General features: G+C 37.3%; 1 long non-coding RNA gene across 1 annotated transcript in view; it reads left to right on the forward strand.

The window, feature by feature from the left end:
• Nucleotides 1-7,208, forward strand: part of LOC107727144 (uncharacterized) — a 9,286-nt gene extending 2,078 nt beyond the window's left edge. Inside the window, exon 3 of the long non-coding RNA XR_001638329.1 lies at nt 7,147-7,208. This is a non-coding gene — a long non-coding RNA (uncharacterized LOC107727144). The remainder of the gene's footprint in view (nt 1-7,146) is intronic.
• The last annotated feature ends 330 nt before the right edge of the window (nt 7,209-7,538 follow it).

A 7,538-nucleotide genomic window follows, 5' to 3' on the forward strand; every position in this document is an offset into this window, starting at 1 on the left:
ATCGTTCATAAATCATTTTCATAAACTTAAACCTCTATAACTTTTTTTTTGGTTTCACTTTTTAAAGTTTTTTACTTCAACAATAATCTGCCATGGGTCTTCTTTAAAATGAGACCAAACTTATCTCTGTGCTCCCAAGCTTCAATTTTTATGACAGTTTTTTGACATGGACATTTTTGTCCATTATGGACCTATGTGTAACCTTTTTTAAGTGACGCACATCTTCAGTTTTTATTTTTTGATGAATTGCTATTAATGCAGATGTAATGATGACCAGAAATGACCAGCAGCACAAATGTTAAGTCTTCTGAAGTAATACTATACTTTTGTTTTGTGAATATTAGATTGAAATTTAAACCTAAAGATTGATCAAATCGTGAATACACAGCATAAATGAAAAATTACAAACCTCAACTAACATCCCACAAGAATGACATCATGACATCTAAGTATCTGTCATGTTTGATGTAATGTAGTGTGTCACCATTTTGATTCAGACTGAATTGGCAGAGTGAATAACATCTTAAATTTCATTTTGTCTATCAATCTGCCAAAGTCTTTTTGTATTTTGTGTTGCTTCAGAAGAATACCAGTGAAGTCTTTTAAGTTCTGATTATAAATATTGTTACGTCTAAGACATATTGTATGCTGTGGCTGTGTTCCTGTTGTCTCCTCTCTACCAGGATTGGTCCAAGGCTTAATGAGAGGCTGCTGGTGGGTGGACCAGAGATGAGACCTGTACTATAAATTCCCCCGGATCTCGCTGTAGGGCGCTCTCGCTCTTGCTCTCGCTCTCTCTTTGACTGCCACTTTTTTTTGATGCTCGCTATGATCATTGCTCTGTATGTCTCTCTTTAATTGATCATGCTTGCTCCGGTGTTAAGCCTGTGTGTTAAGCTCTAGTGAAAATGCTGTGAGATCTCAAGTCTATATTCTAACAGAATGCTGTTAGCTCCATGTGTTGTGAGAGCCTTATGTCTTGAACTTCAATGTTCCATTGTTCATGTTTGTAAGCCACGTGTGAGGCCGTAGGGGGTGAGTGCCTTATTTGTCCGGCCGGTTGTTCGGTGCGGATGGTCTAAATTGGGCGTTTGTCCATTGCGGATAACATAAATTAGGGACTCGTTTGGTGCAGGTAATAAATTGTGGAGGTTTATTTGGGCGTATCAGTGAAGGGTAAGATGAATTGGAGATTTGGTTATGGCTTTTTTATTAAGGTACCATATGTTGCGGATTCGTTCAGTACGTATCAATGAAGGTATTTGGCGGAATTAACCATGCGTTTGTTTGCCTGGTAATTTTCTTTTGGTGCGGGACGAGTTTACGGTCAAATATGGAATTTGATTTAATGTTGTTTATGTTATCTCCTACTACGGAGGAATTTAACAAGTGTCGTAAGGCTGATTTGTTGCAGATTGCAGATGTCTTTAATTTTTCTGTTCTTTGGGAGGGGCCAAAACAGGTAGTTAAAGAGAAGTTGTATAACAAGTTGGTAGAGGCTGGAATTTTGCCGGATGAATCTGTGGAAGGGTTACCACGGAAGAGTGTTGAAACTGAGGTAGGTGAGGACACTTTTTTTTCTTTTCCTAACATAGATCCTAGTCATCCTCATTTTGATCCTATGTTAGCGATTAAATTGAAGGAGTTGGATCTACAGTTAAAGACACAGGATTATGATGCGCAGCTGCTTCATTTTCGAACTTTGGAGTTACAGGCTGATAGTAAATTTAAATTATGTAGACTGGAACTACAAGCCAAAGAGCAATCTAATGCACCTGTGCCTAGGTCTAGACCTCCATCTCCTCGTTCGCCAGTGAATGCATCAGTTTCAGCTGTATCGGCGCAAAGTCCGCCACACGCTACTTCTTCGTCTGTTGGTGAGTCTGTAACCAGTCTTGATGTGTTTTAGAGAGACGGAGGTAGATTCTTACTTCGTTGCTTTTGAGCGTATTGCAGCTACCTTACGTTGGCCGAAAGAGTTGTGGTCGTTGCTTCTGCAGTGTAAGTTAGTGGGTAAAGCTCAGGAAGTGTGTACAGCTTTACCTATCGAGCAAAGTCGGGACTATGGTATTGTCAAAGCTGCGGTGTTGCGAGCGTACGAATTAGTACCTGAAGCTTATCATCAGAGATTCCGAAACCATCAGAAAATAGCCAGTCAAACACTTAGTGAGTTTGCTCGTGAGAAAACTGTGTTGTTTGATGAATGGTGTACAGCAAGCAGAGTTACCACGTTTGAGCAGTTACGACAACTTTTACTGTTAGAGGATTTTAAAAGTTGCGTTTCGGAGGATATTGTTGTATATCTAAATGAGCAAAAGGTATTGTCCGTACCGAAAGCCGCTGTTTTGGCAGATGAATTTGTGCTCACGCACAAAACTGTTTTTACTCCATCTGTGTGTAGAGAGAAAAATGGTTCATCTGTTGAATTTTCTGTGAGAAACAGCTCGAGAGTTTTTAATAAGGGTAAGGGAAAACGAGGGAGTAGAGAAGCCATGTCGAATGTGTTTCGTAACACAAATGTGTCTTGTGAGGGAGAAAGACGCGTGTGTTTTTTTTGCCGTGAGCCAGGACATTTAATTGTAGACTGTAAGCGCTGGAATCAGGGTAAGCCTCCTGAGAAACCAAAAGGAGTTGCTTTAGTCCATACTGCTTCCATGCCGTCTCAGTTTTCTAGTTCGCATACTGAGTTGTACTGCCCATTTATTATGAATGGTTCTGTATCTCTTTCAGAGGAGCAGGAAGATTTGAAGCCTATTACAATCTTGCGAGATACGGGTTCAGTTCAGTCTTTCATCTTGGAAAGTGCACTAGAATTTTCTGAACAGTCATACTGCGGAGCGAGCGTGTTAATCCGTGGCATTGAGCTTGGCTGTGTTAAAGTGCCCTTACATTCAGTTTATCTCCAGTCTGATTTGTTCACAGGGTTCACGAAGTTGGGAGTACGTACTCGGCTTCCTGTTGAGGGAGTCGATCTGATTTTGGGTAACGATATCGCTGGTGGTGAAGTGTTTCCTCAGCCTATCGTAGTGGACACGCCAGATGTGACTGAGGTGCGCAAACAGATTGATGTGGGTCAACAATTTCCGTCTGTCTTTTCGGCCTGCGCGGTAACGCGTGCTCAGACTAGAAAGTTGAAACATTCATGACTGATAGAGTTGACAAAAAGGAATGTGCAGGATGTTTTTTCTAGTGTCTGTATTCCTGATCAGGATGTTGCAGTCCGACTTGAGTCTCTGCTGGGAACAGGGAGTGAGTGTGGTGGCTTCTGCCGTTGCTGTGAAGAATCTTTCTCAGAGTCTTGGGAGTTTTGATGCCAGAAGAGATTTTATTTCCAGAGACAATAAAACCTGAGAGAACTCTGCAGAGCAATCTCTTGAATCTTTTTCTGTACCCTCTTATATACAGTTTTTTCTCTGGGCATGTTCAATACATTTCATTCATATGGGATCACGATGCAGTCATGAGACCTTAATTTTATGTTCTGTGAAAATAAGGGCCCCATTATGTGCCATCATGTGCTTATCATGTACTTCACCATATGTCTGCACATTCCATTCTCATACAGATTTCTATACATGCAGGCAAATACACATGATTATAATAGTGGAATAACTTAATACATAAATGGCTATCTTCACATTGATTATACTTGAATCATTTATATTTTGATTAATTAAACTCTTCTTCACTAGCCAGCTAATCCGGCTTCATGGTACAGGCCCCTGGTTCTACTTAGTAGGATAGTTCATCCAAAAATCATCTACTTGCCCTCTTGTCATTATAAACCAGTTACAAAGACATTCGTTCTTCTGCGGAACACAATAAGCAGATGTTTTGAAGAATGTTGGTAAACAAACAGTTTTGGTTCCCATTGACTTCCATTGTATTTTTTGTTCGATTACCAACATTCTTCAATTTTCTTCTTTCGTGTTCCATGGAGGAAAGAAAATCATTTCAGTTTAGAAAGATCTGATGACAGAATTTTAATTTTTGGGTGAAACTATCACTTCAAGAAATGTTCTTTGATTGTCAGTGTTTTTTTATGCATTTATTGTTGAATCTTTTTATTTTTCCAGCTGAACAGGGTCCAGAATTAACACGCGCCCAACGCCAAACCTAAATAACAGTCAGCTTAGACGAGTAAATAAAACTGTTTTACTGAGCGGTTTGCTGATAACTTTAATAGAAACTACTGTTCTGTAGTTTCAGGGGAATTAGTAATCTGATTAACTGATTCAATTCAAAGATTCAAACATTTAAAGAAACACAAACTCACATGTCGTCTAAAAACAGCATCAGATGTTCATCCGGGATGAAGTTATTCTTCTAGAACTCTCTTTAAAGCAGCAGAAACAGCATCTGCATCATCATTAGATTAAGAGTCTGTATTTTAGTTTAGTGTAGCAGGTTTGGAAAACCTTCATTTTATGTTCTGTGAAAATAAGGGCCCCATTATGTGCCATCATGTGCTTATCATGTACTTCACCATATGTCTGCACATTCCATTCTCATACAGATTTCTATACATGCAGGCAAATACACATGATTATAATAGTGGAATAACTTAATACATAAATGGCTATCTTCACATTGATTATACTTGAATCATTTATATTTTGATTAATGAAACTCTTCTTCAGGAGCAGCTGACTGCTGTGCAGAAAGCTGATCCGTCACTAGATAAGTGTGTTGCTGTGGCTGTAGAGAAAGATGAAGTAGCGAATAAGGATGTGGTTTACGTTTGGGAAGATGGGGTGCTCATGCGTAAATGGTCTCCATCAGGGAAGGATCTGAGCTGGAAAACTGTATTTCAGGTAGTGGTCCCTGATAATTATCGTGAACCGATTCTGCGTTTAGCTCATGATCATGCTCTCTCTGGCCATTTGGGAGTAAATAAAACTTTCAATCGCATCATTCGTTATTTTTACTGGCCTGGGTTGAAATCAGCAGTTTCCAAATACTGTCGTTCATGTCATGTATGCCAGTTCGCTGGTAAACCTAATCAGGGAATTCCTAATGCTCCTCCTCTGCTTCCAGTTCTGTCTGAACCATTCGAGAGAATCATTATTGATTGTGTTGGTCCGTTACCAAAGACAAAGTCTGGTTATCAGTACCTGTTAACACTAATGTGTGCTGCTACTCGGTATCCTGAGGCCTGATTCCTATGCGTACAATATATAGTTAAATACTTAACTAATATAGATGGGAAAAAATGATCTTTTATATTTCTGCTTTCACTTATCCTAAAGTTGCTTTGGTTTTTTTATAAAGATGTCAGGTAATTGCTAATGCTAGTTGATAGTTGCACTACTTGCTAGTGCTAGTCCAGTAAAAAAAATTTATTCTGTCATGGTTTACTCACCCTCATGTTGTTCCAAACCCATTTTGAATGACAAATGCTTTTATTTTTAATATTCCTTCATCATTTTTGTCTTTCCATTGGAAGTCTAGGCAGTCTTTATTTTCAAGCTTCAAAAAGTCTTTAGTTTAGGCTTTGACACATAATTAAAAAAAAACTCAGCTCAAGCTTCTCAGTTAATTCTGTGTCAATCGCGATTCCTCAATTTCTAAAAAATAAAACCGCGGCAAAACATAAAATTCGAATTAATCGATTAAAATCTGAAAAATCACCCAGCCCTAATATTTAGCCTTGCTTACATAATAAATAATAGTTTAGCAAACTAATGTTACATTGCAAATATTAAAACATTTGTATTTGTGCTCAATGAGAGATGTACGTTTTTTTTTTTATGTTCGTTTTAAAGGGGTGATATGATGCTGCTAAAAAGAACATTATTTTGTGTATTTGGTGTAATGAAATGTGTTTATGCGGTTTAAAGTTCAAAAAACACATTATTTTCCACATACTGTACATTATTGTTTGTTTTCTATGCCCCGCCTTTCTGAAACGCCTCGATTTTTACAAAGCTCATCGGTCTGAAAAAGCAAGGTGTGCTGTGATTGGCCAGCAACGGTCCTCCATAAAATGTGCTGCATACATCTAAATATTTGGGTCGAAGTGTTCTGGAACAGTGTTGTAAATACAACTTAACCACTGATTTCTAGTCGTGTCCGCATCATATGACCCCTTTAAGTAAATTCATTTTGGCTAGACATTTATTTGTAATTTATAATAAATGCCATTATAATTTGTTTTAATTTGTAATTGTGTAAATAACTTTGTATTGTAGTTTTATAGCTACTTCTTTTTTCTGTTATTTATCTTTCTGAATACCGGTCAAATTTACCGGTAAAAACTAACAACTTGTGTAACTAATTTTTTCCCTCTCAATGCCATTTTGACATTGCAGATTGTTTTTTTTTATCCATGCAGCAATTTTTTTAAGAAAAACATAAAAAATGATTCTTTAACAATTTAACTGATGTGTTAATTTTGAAAAGTCTTACTGTCAGTTAATTGGTAAATGTTAGCATCCCTACCCAGAGATACATACCATAACTTACCTATTAATCTTACCTGTTTTATCTCTGAGTTTCCTTCCCTGCCTGAGGTCATGTGACAGTTTATCAGCTAATAACATGTAACAAGGCGACTTTTGCCATTTAATAACTTTATTGATAACTTCTAAATGTTAACTATATTTGAAGGGATTTTTCCTGTTTCAAATTGGTATAAAATGGAAATTGCAGTTGACTTAGCTACCCAATTATGACGTAGTGTGCCAGTAGTGTGCATGTGTATATCTATCAAGATGAATAAATTAGGTCAATTTATGTTGACCTAAAAATTTGTTTTTAGAACCGACCTGATGAAAATGTATTATTTGAATGTTTATATTTTTCATACTCTAATGATGCTTCAGGAGACGTTTTTCTTAATGCTGCTATGAAAGTAGCTTGTTAATGAAAGTAGCGTGTGCCAAGTCAAATGAGTTTGGCATCTACAGCATTTACCTTATTTTCTAAGTTTTTATTTTCAGGTGTAATCCTTTACAGTGTATTCTTAAACCATCCTATTGTATAACTTTTGTAAACTACATTTGACTCTTGCGTAATGTAATATTTGTAGAACTCACAGCACAGATCCTAATACATTTTTTTTTTTTGGCATAGGCACACTAATTATTTGATAAGCTTTTTGTAATAACACCGTTTGTAACATCAGCCAATCTGTTTACTTTACAGATGGAGCGTGCAGAGACCGGACAGGTCCCATAGTGCTAGTTTTTCAGCACCCAAACCCCACACACAAATTCATATAGAAGTTCTCAATGATTAAATGTTAATATGATAGTTTATATTTAGCTGTGAAGTTATAGTTCATTGTCATAAATATTAAACTAAATATTAAAGTCCCCCTGTAGTGAAAATCAAGTTTTTTATGTTGTTTATTTGTCTATGTGGTTTTTAATATGCTGTTAGACAAGCCATGTGCCAATCCATTAATCAACACCATTGCTGAGCATTTTCTTCTTAAAACTGTAGTTTCCTAATGGCAGTCCCAGAAATGCGGTTTGAAACAGCCCTCGGTTTGCTACGTCACAATCCAATAACCAATCACGTCAAGGGATCGATTC

This window comes from Sinocyclocheilus rhinocerous, unplaced genomic scaffold (genome assembly GCF_001515625.1).
Source record: "Sinocyclocheilus rhinocerous isolate Xijiao unplaced genomic scaffold, SAMN03320098_v1.1 scaffold4140, whole genome shotgun sequence".
NCBI classification, from domain to species: Eukaryota; Metazoa; Chordata; class Actinopteri; order Cypriniformes; family Cyprinidae; genus Sinocyclocheilus; species Sinocyclocheilus rhinocerous.